Source organism: Thunnus albacares, chromosome 11 (assembly GCF_914725855.1).
Source record: "Thunnus albacares chromosome 11, fThuAlb1.1, whole genome shotgun sequence".
Lineage (NCBI taxonomy): Eukaryota > Metazoa > Chordata > Actinopteri > Scombriformes > Scombridae > Thunnus > Thunnus albacares.
Window position 1 is genome coordinate 29,132,092 of NC_058116.1, and position 24,577 is coordinate 29,156,668.

Below are 24,577 nucleotides of genomic sequence, written 5' to 3' on the forward strand. Positions count from 1 at the left end.
GTATTTTTATATGTCTTAATACATGTCCAGAGGGGATCTTTAATTTTTTCACTTTACTTTAATACCCATGACCTCCAGGCACTGTTGCTATGGAGAAGAAGCCAGTCAGAAGCACAAACAAGAATTGTAGCAGTTCAAAAAAACCAACAAAAAAAAACAAACTTTGTGTTTGCAACTGGGAGCAAAATACTCTCAGTAGTTGCTGAATTCATCATGTGAATGTGATCAGAGATCCAGAAATTTTCACAGTTGATTATCTTCGTACTGATGTTTCAGTCGGGATTGTTTGATGCCCATCCAAGCCTTGGAAATGCTCCAACTCCAGCTGTCAGTCACCTAACATTGCACACATACAGAAAATTAATGTGACTTTTACTTCCAGAAAGCTAAGATGCCCAAAATAACTCCCACATCACAACTCTATTAACAATACATCTTGCTGCTATTATTCATTGTCTCCATTTCCCTTTAAGGCAGGCTTTACCATTTCAATTGTAGGTCCATCTATTATATTGCACCATTAGGTTGCTGGCTCACAAATCTAGATGAGGTCATAGACAGTTCAGTAGAGCGCGATGAAGTGTTTGGGTGTTGGATGAAGGGGAGATAATACAACCGTAACCCTGTCATTCATCCCTTCTGCTCTGGCCTTCATCTGGCACATGCTGTAAACAAGTTAGACATCTTGACTGGGTCTATATAATACATATACCTGTAATTTAAGCACTCAAAGCCCACATTTATTCACAAAAGCTCCAAAAAGACACAGACATATGGACATCTACTTTTCTTTTTTCTTTTTATTGTGCATATGTTGATACTAAATTATCCATATTCAACATACAAAGGCTTCATTCTTGCCCTTTATACACTAGACTTGCTCATATTTGACTTCTGGGGAATGGATGATGGTATCTATTCTTGGATAAAAAAAACAAAACCCATGGACTGTCAGCCGTGTCGAACAGACATGTCTGTGCAGAGAAATAGCAGCAGCAGAGGATGTCACATCCATTTTTGTTTTCTTTGGGAATGGCACACACCTTTGACTGAATTGGGGTGTCTCTCCAAATAACTAAAAAACTGCCATGTCATGTCATTGTTGTGTCTTTGATGTTAATGGCAGTTCAGCTAAGCTGCTGTTGTGTCAAAATTGCAACAACATGACTCAGGTCAGTGATGTCAGTCGTAGTGTCAGGTAGGTGGTGTTGATTTTGTACCATATCTCCAGGAAACCCAGACTGAAGCAATCTTCACTATCAGCACCTACATGCTGCAGTGTTTGTGGACCAAACAAACTATGTGCTGATGATAAAATATGAAGGTCTCACTCAAACAAAATCTTGAGACTTTTTAAAATGCTGCCAATGTTTACCAGTTGTTTGCTTTGTTGGTGGAGCTGCTGTGATGGATTTGTTGAAAACTGCGTATCCTCAAAGGGGACATATTATGGTTTTCTGTTATTTACATACTATTATGTTGTTGGATATATATGCTAAACATGGTCATAGTTCCAAAACTGTATGTAGAGATGCTCCCTGCAAGTCAAAAGCCAGGCTTCCACCTGCTCTGAATGCTTCTTTTGCAATGTTTTTTTTTTCTAGAACAAAAATATGTCCATAAACGGACACTCATTCTGTCACCTTGGTTGCTAAGGTTGTTGCTAAGGTTTTTCTATGCAATGTTTGCGTTGTCCTTTCATATTTAGGATCGGATTTCGGCTTGAACATGTAGGGATGTATTTGAGAAGTTGACATTACAATTAAAGAAAGAGAAAGAGTAGTGAAATCCTACTACTAAGTTTGTTGCATGGTTTGTTGACGTAGGCGCCAGAGCCTGCAGAAGTCTCCTAAGGGGCTGCTTCCAAGAGCTGGCCAATCAGAAGAGTGGGCTCATCGGGAGGGGGGGGCTTAAAGAGACAGTCGCTAAAACGGCCTGAATTTAGGGGCTGCATAAAGGGCCAGTACAAGATTAAAGGGCCAGTACAAGATTTTAACTGTAAATCATGCAAAGATATTCCAGTAGATCCCTAGATTAGAAATGTAGACCTGGAGATGTGTGTTATATGTCCCCTTTAATAACATCTGGCATCTATGTGCAACAGGCTGCTACGCATGTTTGCATGTTCTATGAAATAGTGGCGCACTCTTCTTTGCAGTTGTGTGTTGGAGAGGCGGCGCCAAGGCTGGAAGAGGTGGCTAAGAGGAGGATGAGGTCGATCTCATTCCCTCTATGATGAAATGAGCGAGCTAAGAAGCACCTTTAGCGTCCATCTCATCCCACCGAGGTGTTCGAAGGAGCACTTCAAGTGCATCAACAGCTGCACAGTGCCGCCTGCCGTAATGACCCCCGTCTCAGCCAACTTGGTGGTTTCCGAGACCCACAGCATGATGGACTGTACTAATACTGTTTGCACTGCTTATCATACCGCCATATAATATACAGCTATATTATTCGCACTTTCTAACTCTCATATCAGTATCATTTATACTGTTTATTCTTTTTAATGCAGTACAGATGCATACCATTGCACATACTGCAATATCATACATATTTTTATTAGTATTTTTATTTTTACTTACTGTATTCTTTACTTATTTATTCCCATTTCTATTCCCTTACAAATCTCTGCTGCTTTGAGACTGCAATTTCCCCACAGGGATAAATAAAGAGCTATCTATCTATCTATCTATCTATCTATCTATCTATCTATCTATCTATCCATCTATCCATCTATCTATCTATCTAAAAAATAAAATATCCCATATGACAGTTTTCTTTCACTGACATCCTCAATGTTCCTTAACCTACTGTAGGAACATGGAAGAGTCTTTATTCTTTGTTTCTGAGAGGACCCTCTTTTCAGTTAGTTTGGCATGGCAACCGGCTTTAAATAGTATGAAATAATATTCACAAGCCTCAGCTGCAATTGCTATGAAAAAGAAGCCAGAAGCCAGAGACAAGAAACAGAGCTGCACTAAATTCAGACCAATTCATTACTGCAATTAGCTAAATTCAAAGTTTATTTTTTTTATTACATAAACAAGACACAAAAACAATGCCATGGTTGCTGAATGAATCTAATATTGGCCCATAATTCAAAGTGAATTGATTTTAACAGTTTATTTTTTTAATTGAAATCAGTAAAACCAGACTGGTGTTTATTACATGTATGAACAAATCTGATTCATGTGAAAATAAAATCATCAAGAGTCAAACTGACACGCTGCCCTGTATCTACAAACACAAAAGGCACATAGACTCATGAGGCTCGTGGATGTTTTTTTTTTGCCGTGTCCAGACCACCGGGGGTTTTGTTTTTGGATCACAAGGGACTGTGGACCTATCGTGGACTGTCTGTCTTCCATTATAACAGCAGTAGTCTGCTGGGCCACAGAGACCAAGCATCCAACAAGCCATTATATTGCTGCTGCGCTTGACAGAAGCTCAGAGAGCAACCATCAGACCTCATCTGGAACTAAATGACATAACCCCCCTTTCCTGTCTGAGTCTCTCTCTATTTCACTCTGTGTCCTCTCTCTCTTTCTCTTTCCCTTTCTTGATCTTTTTGTCTCTCGTCTCCCTTTCAACAAGCTTTCTCTTCTCTGTCCTTCCTCTCACGGTCTCTCATGTCCTTTTTTTAACTCCTCTTCTACTGCGCTGCGTCCACTTTTATCTTTCTGACCCTCTTCTCTTTCTTCTCACTTTCATATTCCCCATCTCCCCGAATCTATCTCTCTCTCTCTTTCTGTCCGTTACGTCCTGTCATCTCGGCGGACCTGACAGCTCGGAGGGTGCGGAGAGAACGGACGATGACACGCTCTCCCTTACTCTCTTAACGCACCCAGGGTGGGGCCGGCTGAAGACGGGCCCTGAGCCGGCATTAGTGTCACCGCCACAATGCGGCGCCGGCGCCTTAACGGTACAGTTTGGAAAGCTGACAGGATTCACAGCTTAAGTTCAGGAGGGGCAGAGCCCAGAGAGGACGCAGAGAAGCTTGAATCGAGGACAGGGAGGGTGAGGGATGATGATGACATCCCTCGGGTACCTTCCAAAAAATCTGACATACTTCTCAGCTTTACTAACACAGAAACCACAATATAGTCTTCATTGCCAGTGAGTTAGTGCTGTGTTATTCTTCATATTTTAATTATGACTAGTCTGATATATCAGTATCAGAAATCTAATAATCCAATAAAAGATCTCAGTATGCTCTGTAAACCTGTAGAGGCTTTGCAGTCAAATCATAAATCTTTCTGTAACAACTTCAGGGAGCATGATGATGGTCCACTGGAGACATTACAAATTACAGCTCATCAAAATGACACAACATACAAGATTGTTGTTGTCAAGTCGGTCATAAGGTTGTGAGTGAACAGCTTGACAAACTAAGGAACAAAGTTTTTTGCACTTTTTTTGACCACAAGGGGAGAAGATGAGCTGCCAGGGCCCATGTTGTTCCTCTATGTGCATTATGTGCTGTATGTACAGTCATCTGCAAATAACTAATTACTGTATGTGCACATAGCAGACTACTAACCATTATATTTCACCTACAGACCCAGTAAGCAACCAGTACCACCCGCCTAAGGTTTGCTACATGCACATTAGTTAGTTAGTTGGTAATTAAAATGTACAAAACAATGTTTATTTATGATGATGCACAATGTGAGGAAACTATAACTGTGTAACCTAAAAAGAAAAAAAAGTCATCATAAGGCCTTTAGCGTTTCAGGTGGCATGCTGTTCGGAGTTTGGATAAAACAACTTAAATCAATTAATTTGCTACAAACCAAATGGCACACAGTGCACCGGAGTCTGAGGCCGTAGGGCGTCTACAGGCTAGCAGCACTTGTCAAGCCTTACCTGGTTAGTAATCCGGCACTTTCTCACAGTGTTCCAATTAAACAAGCAAGTAGTTAGACTTTATTTAGACACCAGCAGGCTAATTTATTAAAGCAGAAGGTGAAATTCAGCAGTGGTACACACTAATTAAAACACTAACAAATACAATTATCTGCTGAGAAAACTTAGAAGTCGCTCCGAGGAATGAGTGTTTCTAACTTCAAGCTGTGTTGCACTTCTTCCTCAGTTCAAAGTTTTGATGAGGAACTTTTAAAGCCGACCACTCCTGTGATCTGGTGACATCAACGGAGGATGTTAAAGGATGAGTTCACAATTTTTCTAAGTCTTAAAACAACAGTTAAGCTCCCAAATTAACATTGACAAAGAGTTTTGGTGCCATAATCATTGCTCCTGTTCATACTGACCATTAGAAGATCCCTTCATAATGCACTTACAATGTAAGTGATGGGGGCTAAAATCCACAGTCCTCTCTTTATGTGAAGCTAATATGAAGCTTCAGTGTCCAAATGAGTCAAATCAAGTAGATATCTTTCAACATTACAGTCTTTTTAGTGCCAAAGTCCCTCTTTTTGTTACTATACTTCCACCTGCAGCTCAACAGGGAAACACAAAGAGGGAATTTGATGCTAAAAAGACTGTAAATGTGTCAGATATCCACTTGATATGACTAACTCAGACTGCTGAAGCCTCATATAAGCTTCACATCTACTTTTAAATGACTGTGTGGACACACTGTGGATTTGGGCCTCCATCATTTCCATTAAAAGCACATTTGAAGGGTAATAATAATATAATTACATATTGATGAGCATTAAGTGGTGAGCTTGCCCAAATTTGCTCCTAACTTCGACACCTATAGCACCTTAAAGAGGACATATAATTACTTATATTATAATTTCACTCCTTTTTTCATTCTTTACTTGAAATAGAAACTTCTCAAATACATACACCGAGTGGACAATGTGAACAAGAGGAACAAGCTTTGCAACAAAAAATATGGAATGGACGGCCATTTGTGAACAATCTGATGTCATCACGAAGAGGAAGTAGTGGTGACTTTGCAAATGGAGTGTACGGAGCGGGCCGAAGCTGTGTTTTACATACACTCAACTCAAGTTTTGGGACTTTGACCATGTTTAACATAGAAATCTGACATCATAACATTATATATGAAAAAGAGAATCACAAAAAGCATGATATGTCCCCTTTAAAGTGTAACAAGCATAGGCAGTGGGTGATGCTGAGGGTGAGGAAGGCTAGGGCCAGCAGCATGGCCGGGGGTGGGACTAAGCGACACTTCAGGTTGCAGATAACTTCAGGGCTTAACGTCTTGTTGTCTTTTCAACTGCTGAACTGCTGACACAAGCGCTTTCAATATTTAACTTCACCAGTATTCAGTGCACAGAGGTATAACGAGTCAGCGCCGGGCCCCAATGTCACAATCACACATAACATAACATGTCAGTAGCGAATGAAAGTGGTGAAAGCATGCAGCTTCAAAATGACCAGCAACAGTGAAATGCACAGTTGAGGCCTTATAAACACAAAACAGACGTGTGTAGGCTGATTATTAGTCAATTTAAATAAGAAGATCTACTTACATCATAGGTGCACTCTTCAGGCTTTTCACTTTAGTATATTATTGCACATCAAATCACCCTTTAATCCTTAACTTAATTTAGAAATATAACAGAGGTATCAGTCAACAGACTATATGCTTTTATATGAAAAATGTTGGCTCACTGAGTACTATAAATACTTACCGTTAAAGTTTAGTGGCGTGTACACTGTAGACTCAGTGCTCGAGATCTTACGATACGATAGCGGTGAGATAAATGTTGCGGGCTGCATTACCTGCATGCTGCTGCTGAGGGTGCACAAAAAAGCTTAGCCTTCTCTAGTCTACATTACCCGCCGCCCCTGATAACGAGTGTTGCACTGAAAGGTTTACAGATCGTAAATCCCTCTGGGGCAAAGTGATTTTTGGTCTATACAAATAAATTTGACTCCATTCAGCTTCCAGCTCTTACTGTGATATGTTGGTAGCAGTGCAGAAGCATCAGCTGAACAGCAGGTAGCATCATCACAGCTGAAATGATGGCACATCAGACACTATACACTCAACTCTATGCCTGCAGAAAAAATAAAAAACATTTTCATTTGGCCTTTGGATACATGCAGGGAGACTCTTATATGTCACAGTTCACTACAACGCACATTCAGAGAATAATTCTCTGACCTTTCTTTCCTAAAAGCAAAGTAAAGACAACACATTTCTGAGGGGGAGAAAGTACATAGAAACACCATAAAAAAAGGTGACTTAGACTACTTCACTCTCAGAATAATCCCTCCTCTTCTACTGTATCCGGGGGAGAAGATACGATCAACACTATATGCAGGGAATGTCCTATATGATCACTGACAGTGCAAATAGGTAGAAAAGCCATTTCAGTCAGGAAATGAGAAGTCAGCGACATGTGGAAGGCCCCTCCAAAATGATACTTATCTGTTAATCAGGGAATGAATCTGAGATAAGGAAAAGCAGATCGCAGGTGAAGAGACACGAGGAAGTAAGGTGCACGGCGAGAGGTGAGGACGAGGGGGTGAGGAGGTGAAGGAGAGAGTGATGGTGAGAGACACAAGGGCGGACAAGAGGGCGCACCAATGTTCAGATTGCAGGGGGGAGAACGATGGAGGAGGGTGCGGAGTGGGTAATAGATTGCTGCTGAAAAAAGTACACGTGGGTCATGAAAGAGAAAAGGGGGGGTTGTGCAGGAGAGAAAGCAAGTGTGACTCATACAAATAGAAAGTGGGTAAAAGGGAGAGAGAGAGAGAGAGACAGAGAAGAGGAAAGAAAATGTAATGGAAAGAGAACTCAGACAATCAGACTTTTTTTTTTTTCACCTCATGCAGTTGGGGGAAGATACCAATTTCGCCTCAAAGTGAACATTAGATGGAAATGTCATCTCCATACAGGTAATTTACTCTCCCTTGCTTAAAATGTTCTCTTCAAAATGGCAAAGGCCAGGAGAGAAGAGACTGATGGCCGTGTACGCACAGTGTAATGATGAGTGGGAAGAACAAGCTGAAAATCCTCCCCCTAAATAAATTAAAATGATATGTAAACCCTAAATATTATAAAGCCTTAAAGAAATGATGAAATACATAATTATATGAATACATGAAGAAAAATCTATTACAAAACCAGTAAATTATATTGTTTAAGACATTTTTGAATCTCAGTTAATTATTGAAATGTTCTATATATTGGAATGTATGAAATGTTTCATCATCATTAATAGTTTTATTGTTTAGAAAATAAGTTAAAGCTAACCAACTGCTACCAAGCTAGCTAGGTAGCAGCTAGCTAGGGGTGTGCCCGAATACAAATACATTATTCGGCAAAGCACAAATAGTGTTTTTTTTGTTTTTTTTTAATGAATATTTGTTTCATACAAATATTTCAAAAATTATTTGTTTTCAGGAAGAAAAATAAACCATGTCAAATACCAGAGTGCAGGTTGGTTACATCACTATCTCAGTGTCTCTCCTCTGCTCCGCTGTGACGTCTATCAGTAGGTCTCAATGAGGGGAGTCACATCCACCTGCTACATGACGCATATTTCCTTATTTGGACATCACTCCCAGAGTTGTTGGGGGTGTTCCCCAGAGATAAAGCTGAGCTACTGACACAAGCGTCATGAACACTTATTATAACACTTTAATTTTCTAAAATTAAAAGCCTAATAAAAACAAAAACAGATTTTTTTAAGCCTCTTTCCACTTTTATTTGAATACAAATACAAATAATTTTGCTGCCTCAACAAATACAAATACAAATACAAATACTGGGCTCTCTGCACATCCCTACTAGCTACAACTACCAGAGAGCAAGACTACTGATTATGTAACATTTTTATGCATGATATAATGTTACTACTGTGAAAATTCACACATTTGAATGAAAAAAGCAAAATGATGATGATTCATAAGTGTCTAAAATCTCAATTTACTGCTCACTATAGCAGAGACAAAGCCATGAAGTTAGGCCGAGGCTAGTCTCTGTTTGTCTGTCGATGTGATTTATCATTCAGCGTTTCTTTCATCTGTCTTTCTAGAAAAATGAAGCAAGTTCCTGGGTTTTTACTTTCCATATTCTAAGACTTTGGTGTCATAGTGATGAACCTACAGAAGATTATCAGCAACTCTGCAGCTTCCCTCGGAGCTTTATAGCCAGTTTCAGCTCATTGTTTAGCTGTCCGGCTGCAACTTTACTGTTGTGGTTCACTCTCAGTGCTCTCATAGTGTTGTTTTTGGATGCAGCAGGCAGCTGTTTTCAGAGAAAGAAGCTCTCACTCTAAGAAGCTTTTGTACACGACCTGCTCAGCGGTAAACAGCAAACAGACACAGTTTAGATCTTCGAGGGTCCAAATATTTGTGCCCAAACAAAAATGATCCAGAAATGTATGATGAACGCGACTCATTTAGAATCAGCTTTGTAGTTTTGTTGCATCTAACATAAAGGTAACTTTGACTGTTTGCCTTTTGAACCATAATAATCGTTCATTGCTGCTAACTTTAGCATTGCTAACTTGCTACTCTGCTCTACACACACGCACACAGCACTTCCATCATGATCAGCACTTTCTGATCATGTGTCTTCTGTGATCCACTCAGATATTACACATAATGTTAAACAGACCCGGGACCCGTGGCAATAGAAGAACGGGACCTGACCCAGATCCAAACCCATATGGGCACTGAGTGTGGTCTGGAATCCAAGGGTTCAGGTGGACCCATTAAGACCTGTAACACAGTAAGCTGTAGACTAGCTGGTGAACACAGTGAAGCATTTAAGAGCCAAATATTTCCATCAGGAGTCGGTAGAGAATAAAAAAAGAGCTAAAAAGAGAGAAATGAATTACTTACATTCTCCAAGTGGACGACACATGACTCAACAACTCTGCTGTCATGAAAAGTGACTCGTTGAAACAAAAGTGTCAGTCAGAATAATGTCATTATGAGATAAAGTCAGGGGGTTTTGACAAAGTACATTTTGAAAGAAACATTTCTATAATAAAATAAAAGTGAACAACAGTTGATAAAAATGAGTTATTTTTCATAATAGTAATTGAGTTTTAATAATTAAATTATTTAACAATTGTTTAGTGCTTTAATACATTTTACTATTTTTCTGATTGTTTAATTCATATTTATTTATTTAACACTAAAGTTTTTAGTTCTCCATAAAATATTTTTTGATAAGCACAGTAGGTAATTACACAAAAAAAGGATGATTTTCATTTGACAAGGTAATAGGAAACATCTATCACACTGACAAATTAGAATTTTTTTTTTCTTTATTTATTTGTTTAACACCGCTGTCTATCTGGATTCTCTGTTGGAAAACAAAAGTGTACAATTGTGTCTCAGCTCTCCAGTATGTACCGGGCCTTTATTTCCCCGCAGGAAACATTCTTCTCTGGCAAGCTGGGTGGCTCAGATAAGCAAGTGTGCTGTCAACTCAGCACCTTGCTTCGGTGCTAGAAAACAGTCCAATCAATACATCATTAATCATCGGTTTAATGTGGCCAAGCCCGATGTGGACAAGCATTAAAATGGAGGGATTAGTGGGAGGAGAAATGAGCTTGACGGCTCTCGCATGTGAAGTCAGAGAGAGCTTCCGAAGAAAAGAATCCAGTTAAATGATGAGAGAGAAATTTGTTGCTGAGTGCTGAACCCGACCTGATGGATAGTAGCTACAGGCTCCGGCTGTGTGCGTGGGTAGTCGGATGTCTCGCTGCTTGAAAAATATGTCCTTATATATGTTTCATATGTGTCTGTTACTGTATTCATCTTATATATATATATATTTGTTTCATATTAAATGATATCTATATTAAATCATGTGCATCCTGTCTTTGCTGCTTTGCAACATCCAACATGTTGAGCAAACTATAAAACAGTGATTCATTGCTCTCTGACTCATCTGTGGGGACTCGTAACACAAAGATTTATTTCCACCGCTGGCATAAAAAAATTGAACACATCACACTCCGTCATACCTGTGTTGAAACAGTCACTCAAATAAATCCAATTAAATAAAATATAATCAGTTAATTAATTAGTGAACTGGGTCAGCAAAGTCTTGTCTTGACATCTGTACTTTAAATCAGCTCTAAATTAATTTTTTTTTGCAGTATTGCATGAGCTTTAACCTGCAGATTTCACTACATTACTGCAGTAAATAATGGATACTGAGCACTCAAAAGCTTTCCTGTCTGTCTGTCTGTCTGTCTGTCTGTCTGTCTGTCTCCTCTCCCGGGTGACAGTACGAGTGACAAGACCGGGGGCCGGAGCTCCGCCGGCGTGCAAACAGCCACGTTTGAGCTGTTTTCTCTCGGCTATAAATTTTTCACCGATCTGTCAAAGCCTTTAGCACATGTTACCGTGCCTTGACCTCCCGTAGTAGTCTCCATGTGGGCCATCGCTAAGAAAGACAAGTATTCAATGACAGCAGTCGCAGCTGAATCCTGTAGAGTTAGAAGAGAGAGGAGAGAGAGCTCGAGGTCATGTGTGACTCCCTCTCACTTATTGTCAGATATATTGGTCACTGTGTAGCATTCGGCAAAAAGTGTGTGAATAAATGTGTCAAAAAACAAAAAAGATAATTAAGAAAGAAAAGGGCTCAAGAAAAATTGAGGAAAATATAGCTATTTTGTATTTTCTAATCAGCATGATTATAAATAAAATGCAGATAAAATGCAAAATATAAATCATATCAATGTACATTACCGTAATCATTATCCTCCATTCTTCATTTAAAAAAGAAAAAGAAATATGAACAAAGCCAAATACCGAAGTGAAAGTGGTGATTTGTCTGGACTGCCCCTTTAACATTTCTTAATTGGAGCGAGAGAAAATGCAATATTTACTGGAGGCAAACTAGCGCAGTGAACCTTGTGGAACATGTAGTGAATATGTGCAGATTTTCTTTTTTTTTTTTGAATCATAATCTCATTGTGCACTTTAATTTGAACTCTGCATGAACTCTCCGTGAGCTAAATATTAATATGAGATAATGATTGTTGTCTATAAATGTGAAATAATACAGATGGTAGAAAAAAAACAAGCTCAGAAGCTTATTATTGTTATTATTATTATTGTTATTATTGTTGTTGACAAAATATGTTGAGCTAAAGCTGACAGTACTAAGTTGAGATTGACCCAAAAACCTCTCAATGACCGATGTTGGCAGCTCTTTGTCAGCGCTCACGGCTTCTTTCCCTCTCGGCGAACTTTATGTCATGCTAGGTCTGTTCAGCGGGCAGACATACTGCCAGCTGATGTTAACACCTCCCTCCTCGGCGTTTTGGAAGTGAGGGTCAGACATGTCGTCCTTTTTATGATTGAGGATTCATGTTCTCCCCCCAAAAACCCCGACACAAAATGAAAGCTGATTAACCCATTAGCTGACGACCGTTAGCCAGCGAAAAAAAAGAATAGGACATGAAGGAATTTCAATATCCTATCAAAGTGTGACAGATTAGTCCCTGAACAACTACCCCCCCCCCCCCGCGATAAAAGTTAACCCCGTGATCTTCGCCAGGGGGAAATGTGCCATGCACTTTAAATGACCTCCCTCCAAAATCATCAGAGCTTTTCATCCCCAAATCCCTCAGCACCATCACACCTTCACGTCTGCCCCGTGTTCCAGACAACGTGTGACCTGATGAGAGCGGAGAGGAGGGTGGGGGGTGGGGGGGGGCGGAGAATTTTTATAGCAGTTCTGTCAAAATTCAGCTGAACTCACGATGCCTGTCAACCAAAAAATCAACACGAGAAACACTTTTTTTTTTTTTTTGGTTATTTATTGGACCTTACATATGTTAGCGCTGGGGATTGGGTTGGTTTGATGTTAATAGAAGGACCTGAGTGTGTACTGTACGCCTCCCTCTACTGTGATTTATTTCTCTGACATGAAGATAATGCACTGAAATGAGTTGCCGCCAGCAACTGACAATCAAAAGATGATTTAATTCATACATGCATGAAATCTATGTAATAAGAAAAAAAAAAGAAAACTGCTGGTTCTGATGTGCTGTTTTAAAATGACGATCACATACTGCAGACTGTGCTGCCTAAAAGCTGAAACATGCTTTTTGTGTACAGGTGCAGGTCAGATATGTCCACATGGGTGTTTTTAGTTATATGAATTTTTGGAGTAATGTTAACATGTTTCTACCTTTCTACATGATGTGTTGTTGGGATTTAGCAGGTGTGCATCACACCTCTGTGACCTGAGGTTGCCCAGAACATCCTTTTCTGCATAGACCTGCAGAGATGTTTGTGTATATTTGGATTGGAGGCTACGAGGCCGTCATCCAGGTCGTCCAAAAAAAAAGGTGAACCTGGCTTTTGCTGCAATGCAATACACATTGTACTGCATATGCATGCATAAAAGCATATGTGTGTGGACTGCATTGAATAACCAGAAGTTGAAGCAACATTCCCACACCAACACAACCTCCTGCAAACACATTTTCAGTCCAAATGCCTGTTAATCATTAGTAATTGTTGTGTTTACAAAAGTCACAGTTTCTCACAGCAGCTTGTGACTGTGGACTGTACTCTCGTCATGAACTAGTTGTGCATCTTTCTTTTGTTTAAAGGAAAGTGTTCAGCCTTCATATTGTGTAACCCTGACTGGAAAAACACTGTACAATCCCCCGCCAATTATATGTTGACAGTGGATTTAGAACAAATTCCCAATTGTACAAAATCATTTCTCCCATAAATTAAAGCTTATTAAACCATTAGCACTTAGTTGACTAATGCATTTCTCAAGATCCTATGTTTATGACTTGCATATTACAGTATAAGCCCCAGCGGAGCCGCCGCCGCAGCCAACTGTACGGGTGATCAACTTTCACAGGCCCCTGAGTTAACACAGACTTTGGCAACAAACTTGATCCCAACCATCTTTCTAGTGTTTTGGCATTGTCCTGGCGGTGTATAGGAGCTGTTATCAACAACTAATTAATGTGTAATGAATAGGCTTTTTAAATGGAGAGCAGGATAACAAATGTGTTGCGGATGCTAGCGCCGCGCTAATAAATCAAACGACTGTAAACACGCAGCGCTCACTCTCTCTCTCTCTCTCTCTCTATTACACACATGCTCCGACTTTTTGAATGAGCTGTCACAGAGCTGCTCTGTCCAGCCATGGCAGCTAAAGTTCAAAACTCTGACCTTTAACGTGACGTTTTCATGAGCGTGGCGGTAGCTGAGAGAGAGGAAGCGAGGGAGAGAAAAAAAACATTTGCCTTTTTCTACAGAGGGGGAATGTTTTAATTAAGACGAGCGCGGGACGCTGTCTTCGTGGAAATAGGAAACAAATGTTGATGTTTATGACCTGCTGACACAAAGTCTTTGTCACCTGTGAAACATACTTGTACACCAGGGGTAGCTGGTTGAAAAAAAGCAGCAACTGGTAGAGGTTATTTATTGCTCCTCTAAGGGCCTGCCTGCAATTCATCAGCTAATGTCGCAGCAGCTAATGCAAATACTTCAATTACAGCACATGTCAAACATCTCTGTGCCATTTTTCCTTAGTTTCATATACAATTTAAGTGAAAAAGGGAACATTTGTTGCCATCTGGTGCAACTTAAAAAACAGAGTCCTACCACCACCATCAGCCTCAGTTAAAGAGAGAGACAGACAAAAGAGTGGAGAGGGGGAAAAAAAATGGAGGAATCTGCATTGGAAAGCCAACGGGACCCATGAATCATATCCTCTGTCATCATGTCCCATTGCGCAGAGTGAGCCCGTTCACCGAGATGACGGCGTTTGCTAGTCTCTCAGCGGGCCTCATCAGTGAGCTTGTACCATGTTAATACATGTGAGGCGCTCTGTCAACCCCCCTCTGCCACCAACCAACCAACCCATTATAATAAACCCCACACACACACACACACACACACCGGCACACCACTGTTACACTGAATGGACTGTAGATTGAAGGAGGGAATTACTGTGTGGTATACTCAATCTGACTATGTGTGAAATGGGCATCTGTGTGTGTGTGTGTGTGTGTGTGTGTGTGTGTGTGTGTGTGTGTGTACTTCATGTGACTGAAGTTGTGGATGAAACTAAAATTATTCTGTGACTGCGTGTCGTGTCGTTTCTGCTATGATTCAAGAATCAACACCTGCAGCAGGTAAGTGAACTAAACTTTAGTTACCACCTCTGTGCATGTTGTGAAAATGCTGGAGATCTTTATTGTTTGTTTGTTTGTCAAAGGTGTTTGCAGATCTAAACAAATACATTAACATGTGAGGCTGTAAACTGAAGATGCCGAGATAAATCCATTGACGATTATGAAACATAATGATGTGATATGTCTCACGTGTTGTCCATGTTTTTGTCAATTTAAGTACAATCATGAAGAAGAATGTGACTTTTTTTTTTCACGATGAAAGCCAGACAAACTCAGGCGAGACAGAAGGAGGGGAGGCAGATGAAGACAGAAGAAGACGGTGATGCAGAAGAAAAGGAGCAAACTGTTTGTTTTACTGTTTACGAGGAACCTCTGACCTGAAATTGCGACTGTAATTTTTCACGCAAATCCAAAATTTTTTCTGATATAACATGTTTTCTTCTAAGTGTTGTTGAATATTTAATGCAGTCCTGATGTTTGGCAACATGCTGCACTATTTCAACTTTTGCTGCAATGAAATCTCATCCAGCAAGGAGCTGCGTCGGCCAATCACATACATACAAGCTCACATTCCTGGTGGATTACTCTGTAACGTCAACGCCGTATTTGACAGTTTACTTCACGATCGTCAGAAAGGAAGATAAAACAGTTGCTGCTGTGATAACTTTCCAGAGTTGTAAAATACTATCTGAGTATTATAAACCACTGTGCAGCGTTTTTGGCGTCTGATTAGCCTCATATGCATTAATCTGTCACTATCCAACTCCACTTCCTGGATTGTATTTCATTGTCTCACTGGTACCTTAAACACCACCACCAAATCCCCTCACACCGATTTAACACAGGGCTGATTTTGGTGTGAACACTGCCTGAGTCTGATTCTGTGTTAAGACATAAAAAGCATCAAAAATATGCAAGGAACATGCTGGTGTTAGCATTTAGCTACAGGTTGCAGTGAAAAGGTGAAATATGATCCCTGAAGTACAGTTTTAAGATTTGAGACGCCACCACACTTCAACTGCAGTTTATACTCCTTTAAGGCACAATTTTAAATTTTAATTATTTTAAATTTTAATTAAACTTTATTATATTTAAATTTTAACTTATCACCACAGCAATTTTTTTTTTCTCAATGCTTGTGGGGTAAAAAGCAGAATTAGCACAGTGCTACACTCTGCACACGTTTGATTGGTCACAGTGTTATTGTTACAAAATTCACACTAACCCTGCAAATATGTATGAGATGATACTGTTCTCATGCATACATAGTCTATCATGTAACAGTACTGTATTTCTCACACCTATAAAATTGAACACTTACAGTTATACACATGAATAATCCAATATTTGTGTATCGAGTGAGTGAGAGAACGAGAGGGTTTGGATGAGGGAGAGAGGTGTGGAGAGATTTATGAATTTATCCTGGCTATTCTCCTTTTCACTTTTTCCCCCCACTTTCCTTCAAAAACCCAGAGATGAACAACCTGTGCAGGATGTAAAGTGAGTAAATAGTGAGGTAACCACACAGCATGAGAAAATTCTCTAACAACTGTCTGACTCACAGTATCGTCTTACATTTTTATTAAGTAATCCAATTCAATTTAAAAATCACAGAATCTTATAAATCAAATACTGCTTTAATAATTCCCTCATCACACTCAGCATATTGTTTAGCGTATTGTGATTCCTCTTGTGAACTAGAGAATAAAAAGAACAAAGGCAGTTTAAATTCACTGTGTATTTACGTTGCTTCGATCTTTCGGATGTTGTTGTGAACTTCTTTCTTGTTTTGTCTTCCCTTCGTGTTTTGATTTGATGCCAGTCGTCTTTTGAATAGTTCCCTCTGTAAGTATTTTGCATATTTTCCTCTGAGAATATCCAATTTATTTAGCATTGCACTCCGGCTGAAGTTTGAATGAAATCTTTGTTTAACTTTATTCACCCTTGTATTACCTCTGAAAAAAAACAAGCAGGGAGAAAAAAAAATAAGGAGTTCACACGAGGGCTGCCCCACATTTCTCCATCACTCAAGTCTTTTTAGGTATTCAGCTGTATCAAATTTGCTAAAACTGAGTTTAATGGGTGCTGAGGACACACGAGCAAAACTCTGATCCGCTCTGCTTTAAACACTTTACAAAACTCTGACCTTCACTATGACTCAGTCAATAAAACGTGAAGATTACATGTTGTAGACACTAATGTAACTTTATTTGTGAATGTAGCATTTGCAAATACTTTGAATGACAGTGGATTGACTAAAAGCTGTAGTTGATAAACCTGAAACATTAAGATAAAAGTGTTCAGATTTGAATCCTTGGCACCACAAATTTGAGTAGATGTTATGAAAAATATGAAATATTATTTAAAGGGGACATATGATGCACATTTTCAGCTTTATATATTTATATTCTTGGGCTCTACTGGAACATCTTTGCATGATTTACAGTTCGAAAAAGCTCCTTATTTATGGTATACTGGCTCTTTATGTAGCCCCCCCTTCTGATGAGCCCACCCTGTTTTTATTGGTTAGCTGCAGGAAGTCTGCCAAGGCTATGTAAACAAACAGTGGTAGTAGGATTTCAGCTCTTTTTCTCGTTCTTTACCCGAAATGTCAAATTCTGATCGAATTCAGATCTGAAATATGTGAGCAGACATTATGAACAACCTGTGGAGCAACCTCAGCGACGTCAGTTTGACGGGGAAGTAAAGGTAACTTTGCAAATAAAGCATTCAGAGCAGGCTGAAACCTTGACTTTTGACTTTCCAGCAGCATTTTTATATACATTCACTTCATGTTTTGGAACTTTTATCATGGACATCCGTCATTATAACACTATATGAATGACAGAAAATCATAAAAAGCATGTTATACCCCCTTTAAGATATAAGTTCAGCCATCTAAAACAGTTCAGGTGAGGTAGTTTTAAGAGAATCTTTTGATTAACATTAGTGTTCACTCACCATATCGCTACCTTATCTCCAGTTGGGATTTCAGCTGTATTTGAGTCGTCATTCACCTCACTTTCATTGTCAAACTCATTATTTGCATTGTTAAAAATAACTCATTGGAAACCATCATGAGTCCAAATACATTGGTGCGACTGGTGTCTACTACTGTGTGTCTGTATTTATTAGCCGTGTGTACATGTGAAGTGGTGAACAGATTATTGTACATTAATTCTATTACTGGATGCACGTTAATTCTGCGCAGCTCACAAAAGTGCCAGCTGTAATAAAGTTCTCCCATCCAGAGGGTCACTGGTGCTTGATGAGCGAAGAAATTACTCTGTTCCTCATTTTGATGAATGGGCGGATTCCTGTCATCATTATGTTCTGCCATATTAGTTTTTTTTTTTTTTTTTTCTCAAGTGGATAAAGGCTGATGCATGTATTTCCTCCATCATTCCTGTGCAAGTGTCTACTCACTATCCCCCGATGTGTTGAGTGACATTATAGATGACGTACAGGTTTCACAGGATGAGTTAGTGTAAAATAAAATGTTTGACAGCATTACTGAGTTAATCTAATGTCACGGAAAATCTACACAATTTCAAATGATAGTAACTGTTGTCTGAGTATTATATTGGGGGATTCTTTAGCAAGTTTAGATTAAAATTGGGATTAGAGATGCAGCAAATAGGCAGTTGACTCCTTGTTGAACATTACAATTGATTATCTGACAGTTAAATGACAACTAAGAAAAAAATAATTCCAAAGATTTTGTGGAACTACTTTTTTTGACACATGCCAATGTCTTTTAGGTTTTAGCTGATTGAATCAAATGAAAGCAAGAAACTGATTTGCATTTACGTCAGTGTTGCTACACTTGTTGCTTTTAAAGCTGCAATAGGAATGACTTGTATCTGAAATTATCTGTTGTCATTTCATATGTCAGATATAGAGCTGATGTTCTGACTCCTCTCCAGGTTAGCCGCTGTTCCACTAGCTACTGCAATCCAATGCAATCTCTCACTAAAGAAGGCAGTTTCCTGGCATGTTCCTGTCAAAAAGCCATGTTCTTGATCCTTACTATCCTATACTTACTATATTTTAAGATAAATAAAAACTTTCCCAACACTATTACAGTTATTTGATGTTGTATAAAATAATTTCTGGGTAATAAAAGTTGTTTTGGGGCCACCAAAGTGCTTTGTTTTAAAGGTAAGATTGCTGAAAACCTTGCTATCTATATGAAAAATGTTTATTAATCTGCACATATTTGCATATATGAGTTCTTTCTCTCATTGCTATTTTGTGACATTTCTCATTGTTTATGAACAAAACCTTAACTGTGGTGGTGGAGCTTCAACAGTAACACTTTCATGGAACAAATATATACAAAAAAAAGTAGAAATAGACCAGAGAATGATGCAGCTCAGTGCTGCAGATTGTGAAACAAATCTAGAAAATCTAATCTAAATAAGGTGTTGGCAAATGTCACAAGTAAAAGATTAATATTGACTGAGGGAAATGAAGGCTCTTGGAGGGGGGGAAACTGCACCATGCATCAGAGGGTTGAGATTAAAAAGGCAACAAGAATTCATTCAATTTCCCATCTGCCTCTCTCAGTTCCCCAATTCAATAGAGTTCAATTTCAGTTGCAATGGGTATTACATTGGCATGACGTTGGCAGACAAAGCCAAGACAAAGGGCGGCAAAAACATTTACTACAGACTGAAATAAGGCCTTGACAACTAAATAAATACGATTCCTTGAATGACAGCCATGAACATATTTTTCAGTCATTATGGTGAATCAAATCTGGAATTTTCCCCAAGACGAAAAACAACTGTTAACACGTTTTATTCATTTTGCTTTTTCTTCCAGGGTCTCATCCTCGTAACTGCTCTTCGTCTCCACCCTTTTTGCTCTCACATACTTTCCCCATTTCACACATTAGCCAATTACTAACACAAGGTAATCAAATCTGCCTTTTAAATCCACACCCTGTTCATCTGCTAGGCTAGGGGGATAGCATTAGTTCTCCATCAGTGGTGATCTCCGGGCTTAAGTTTCTATTGCATTACAGGGTTTGGCCAGGGCAGGTCAATTAGATTTGTCTTTAACGCAGCTGCTCGAGGAAGGGGTTTAAGGGGTCTTTGTAAGTGTTGGTCTGTTTGTGTGTTTGAGCCCGTGAAGAGACTTCGCACGTACGCATGTATGTGAGTTCTTCTGTTTTTTTACAGTGTCCATGTGTGCCTGTTTGTGTGTCGTTGACTATCCATTTAACATTACATGCTTCTCTGCATCTTCTGCTACGTGTGGTGGCGGGGTCAAGGGTCGCCGGGTAGATGGAGTCAACAGGAAGCGACATCTGTTGTCTGATGTCTGACAAGGATGGATTGCATGACTGATGCGCATGGGGCACATCCAGGGTTCCAAGGTCATGCGGCGCTCGCCTTGAGGTCGACAGGGGTCAGAGTCCCTCTACAACTTTCTCTCCCAATAGATCCCAGGAAGCCAATCAACTTCAAACACCAAATCAAATCAGCCCCTCATTCTGGTTGGAGTGCACCCTCTTTCTTTTCACGTCAAATATGAGACCACTTCCCTTTCTGCGCTCCTTTTCTCTTCGCAATTTGTCTTTTCCCCTCTATTTGTGGCTGCATTTATCCCGTAATTGTGATAGAGGATATTTCCTCTCGCATGTGGAGAAACGAAAGATGCAGCAGTGGAGGAGGAATGGAACAAACAGGACAACATGAATCATAGATTCATCGCATGTGCATGACCGTGCATGTGTGGTACTCTTTGAGTGCCAGCTGACAAACACACAAGCCTGCTCAGAGCCAGCTGCTGTGAGAGCACAGTGGTGGTCTTTGTAGAAACAGTTTACATTCATTTATCCTGCATCAGCACAGCAGCATTTTACGAATAATTTCTTTCAGTGCATCGTGCCTGTAAAAAAGCAGGACTCGCATACTGTAGTTGCTGTATTATAAATGCCATCTTGATGAATATACTTCCAGAGTTTTAAGTGGGGCCGTGTGTGTTTGTCAGTTGGTCTTCACAATGACATGCAGCCACTTAAAGCCAGCTGCCTCCAGAGTGGTGTACTGTATGGCGATCTGGGTGAGCTTGTTAAAGGACAGCCTCAAGGCTGGCTTTCTCAAATTACTCCTGTGTGGCAGAGGAAAGGAGAGCCAGCCGTTCTCCTGTGTGGCTTTACTTAATTGCAAAAGGCGACGACGGAACCGTCCCTCCTAAATCTCAGCACTTATTGGGCACAATTTCATGGATGAGAAATACAAAAGAGCATTACCCCATATTGTGTACATAATGTTCTACATGTCAGGGGAGCGTTGATGGAACGGTCCGGAGTCGCTCGAGGTTTTTTTCCTCGCAATGAGCCATGCAGGATGTCCTTACACACTTCTATCACTGCGTTTCTCAGGGGTATCAGTGTAAAAAATGGATATCCTATAATTTCTCCTCTCCGCTCCGGGTGCTCTTTCAATTACAACCTTTCAATTTAAAATACTAAAGATCATTCTCCTCCATATCTCTGGCTGGGAAATGGGTGTGAATTTATGGAAAGATCAAAACTAAAGTAGAAAGGATTGGACCTGCTGAGAGCTGGCATCCAAATGACCGTCACTTCATAAAGGTTATAGAGATATGTGGCAGACACAGGGGTGGCTCTCGGATTTGTCCTATCAGTTTCCATTAACAATAGGGTTATGGAGAGCATTACATGCATTTTCACAGGGCTTGAGTAACTGATACGCTATTTCCCTTATCCCTTAAGTCCCCCAAGTGTTAGAGCATGTTGAAAAAAATGCATGTTGATAATAAAAAAGCAATAGATAGGACCGGAGTCTTTTTGGAACAGCTGTCAAATAAAAAGGCTTGACGACAGACTGCTTTTCAGCACAAGTGCAGCTGTGAATCTGAATAGTGTTGGAGTGCAACGTGACACACAGTCATTCCACACAGCTGATCCTATTCGTGTGTGCAGGATTGTGTGAATGCATTGGTGTGTGAGCGTGATTTAATACACGTACAGTATCGTGGTTAATCTATATTTATATATTTACAGTGGCTGTTACAGTACACGGCTTCCATTCGGTACATTTATTGATTACTGCATTAAGCTAATTATAAAACATATGTCACATGTCGCTGCCACTTTGGACACATAACTGCATTCAGGCTTCATGTATTTATTTACGAGCTTCACTTTACCTCATCGAGTGTTGATTCATTTGCATTAGATTTCTTTCTGTGCATTTTGTGTATTTGCAAACCTTAAAGTCTGCAGTATCTTAACTCAACACTCACATGCCTACATATGCATGTTGAAAGAGTTGTGTGTTCATTTCCTGTCTTCATACCGGTCATGAAGCGATTCCCTTTTTTAGCATCGCTCACCCACTCGCCATAAAAGCGGCCACATTTTAACCTCCAACCAAGTTCTTTGTCTATTTTATGTGTAATTGTTTTGTTTTTTTGTTTGGTGTATAATGATACTTGATTAAAATAACTCACACGTATGCAGCTTGGTTGCAGATGTGTCTGCATCTAGACATCAGTAAACACTTTACCTCGCTAACAATGTAACATGCTTATCAGAAATGGCTGTTGGGTTTTGTCCCTCAGAGGCTCCCTGTTATGTTCTGCGGTTGAAAACGAGCTCAGGCATCCGAAGACGTTCATCTCGTCCGTCTTTTGGATGATGTTACATTAACGAACAGATGTCATTTTTACAAAGCTTTTGTCACAAAACTATGACCAAATGGAAAGAGAATTTCAGCCCAGTGGTAATGAACTAAAATGACATCTGTCAGTCATCAGTCATTGTGTGTCATCCTACTGAAGTGAACACCTTGTCAGTTTCCCTCATCCTAGTCGGAGGAGAGGAAGGGACCGACCCAAAAAAACCCCCAAACCCCCAAATTACAACAAGTCAACCAAAACTATTTTGACTACCAATTAAAAATATTAAGTTTTTGCTTTCTCCCACCTGACATCCTGTGACATTGACTCATAGGAGCTCAGATTGCTTCTCGGGCGCAGACCAGTAGATATGTGAAAGATTAATGATGTTGTTGGTGCTGTCAGGTGGAACCGTGAGATCAGCTCCTTTCCTATCACCTGTGCCATGAAAGGCTTTGATTATCACAGCAGGAGTTTATGACTCTTGGATAGATAGATAGATAGATAGATAGATAGATAGATGACACAGCGACCATCTCAGAAGACAAAAGGCTTGTTCCTCGCACAAAAATATAGAGATTTTCCAAATTGATCTCTAGAGTGGATAAATTGTAGACCACAGCTTCTGTATTTCAGGATGTACAGGGAAAACTAAGGTCTTGCAAACAAAGACCTAAGATGCCCAGTGAGTGGCTAGGTGGCAGTAAGGTTAACTTTCTCTGTGATTGATCAATTTAAATGTCAATATAGCCGATCACATAGCAGAGCTGTTGTCATTACTTGAGTTTATGCTGATTATATAGCAAAATAATGATTTTATCACTGTAGCACAGGAACTTGGGAATGACTGCTAGTTATCATGTAGTATTTATAAGCCTCATTTCAATCACTTTTGTTTTTTGTTGTCTAATGACTGAAACAGAAACAGCCATTAATGTGAATTCAGCTGTGGTAAAACATATTATAGATGATCACAGAGATCCAGATTCTGCTGTGTCTTAAAAATCACAAATTCTGACCATATAACTCTACATTATGTGGGTATGTAGGTGTCTGTCAGTATAATGGCCTTTCCTCTGCTCTGCTCTCTCTATCTCTGTCTCTCACCAATGGAGACAACACTAGGGAGCACACTTACTCCAGAAATGAGAGGAAGACAGAGAAAGAAAGAGAGAGTAAAGGAGGGGGAAGTGGGAAGGGAGGGAGGGGGGGTGGGGGGGGGTTGTAGGATGAGAGAGAAGGAGGTGGCTTATGGGCTGCAGGGTGAGAGAATGAAAGAGGAGAGAGAGGCACAAAAAAAAAAAAAGAGTGTGAGAGAGAGGAGCTGTGTGCACCTCGGTATCAGGCTTTATAGGCTCGATGGAGAGCGAAAGGAAGGCGGATCAGAGGCAGAGGGAACTGGTAGAGTCTGTGTGTGCACAAGTGTGTGTGTGTGTGTGTGTGTATATATGAAAGGGGACCATGGTGTCAGGCTTGATTTCATTACCGGGGCTAATCAGGTCCATATACTTTAAGTGCTGCTTTAATTTGTCTAATCTCTCCAGGATATGGCTGCTGCCTTCCGGCTACATGGCTGCTTTGCCTTGAAAAGCTATCAAAGACATGCACCGACTCTGACCTGGGGACAGAGGATTCTGTACCTCTCACATTCACTGATACATATGTTCATTATCATGGTGACTTTAGGTTACGTTCATAAATGAGGCCTTCATGCTGAATTCTGTTTCTGATCTGATTTTGGTCTGTATTTATAGCTGAGCTCGTATGATACATGAATGAACAACGATGTGGAAACACAGCATAACAAAAACAAAACAGTATGTGACTCTGGAGGT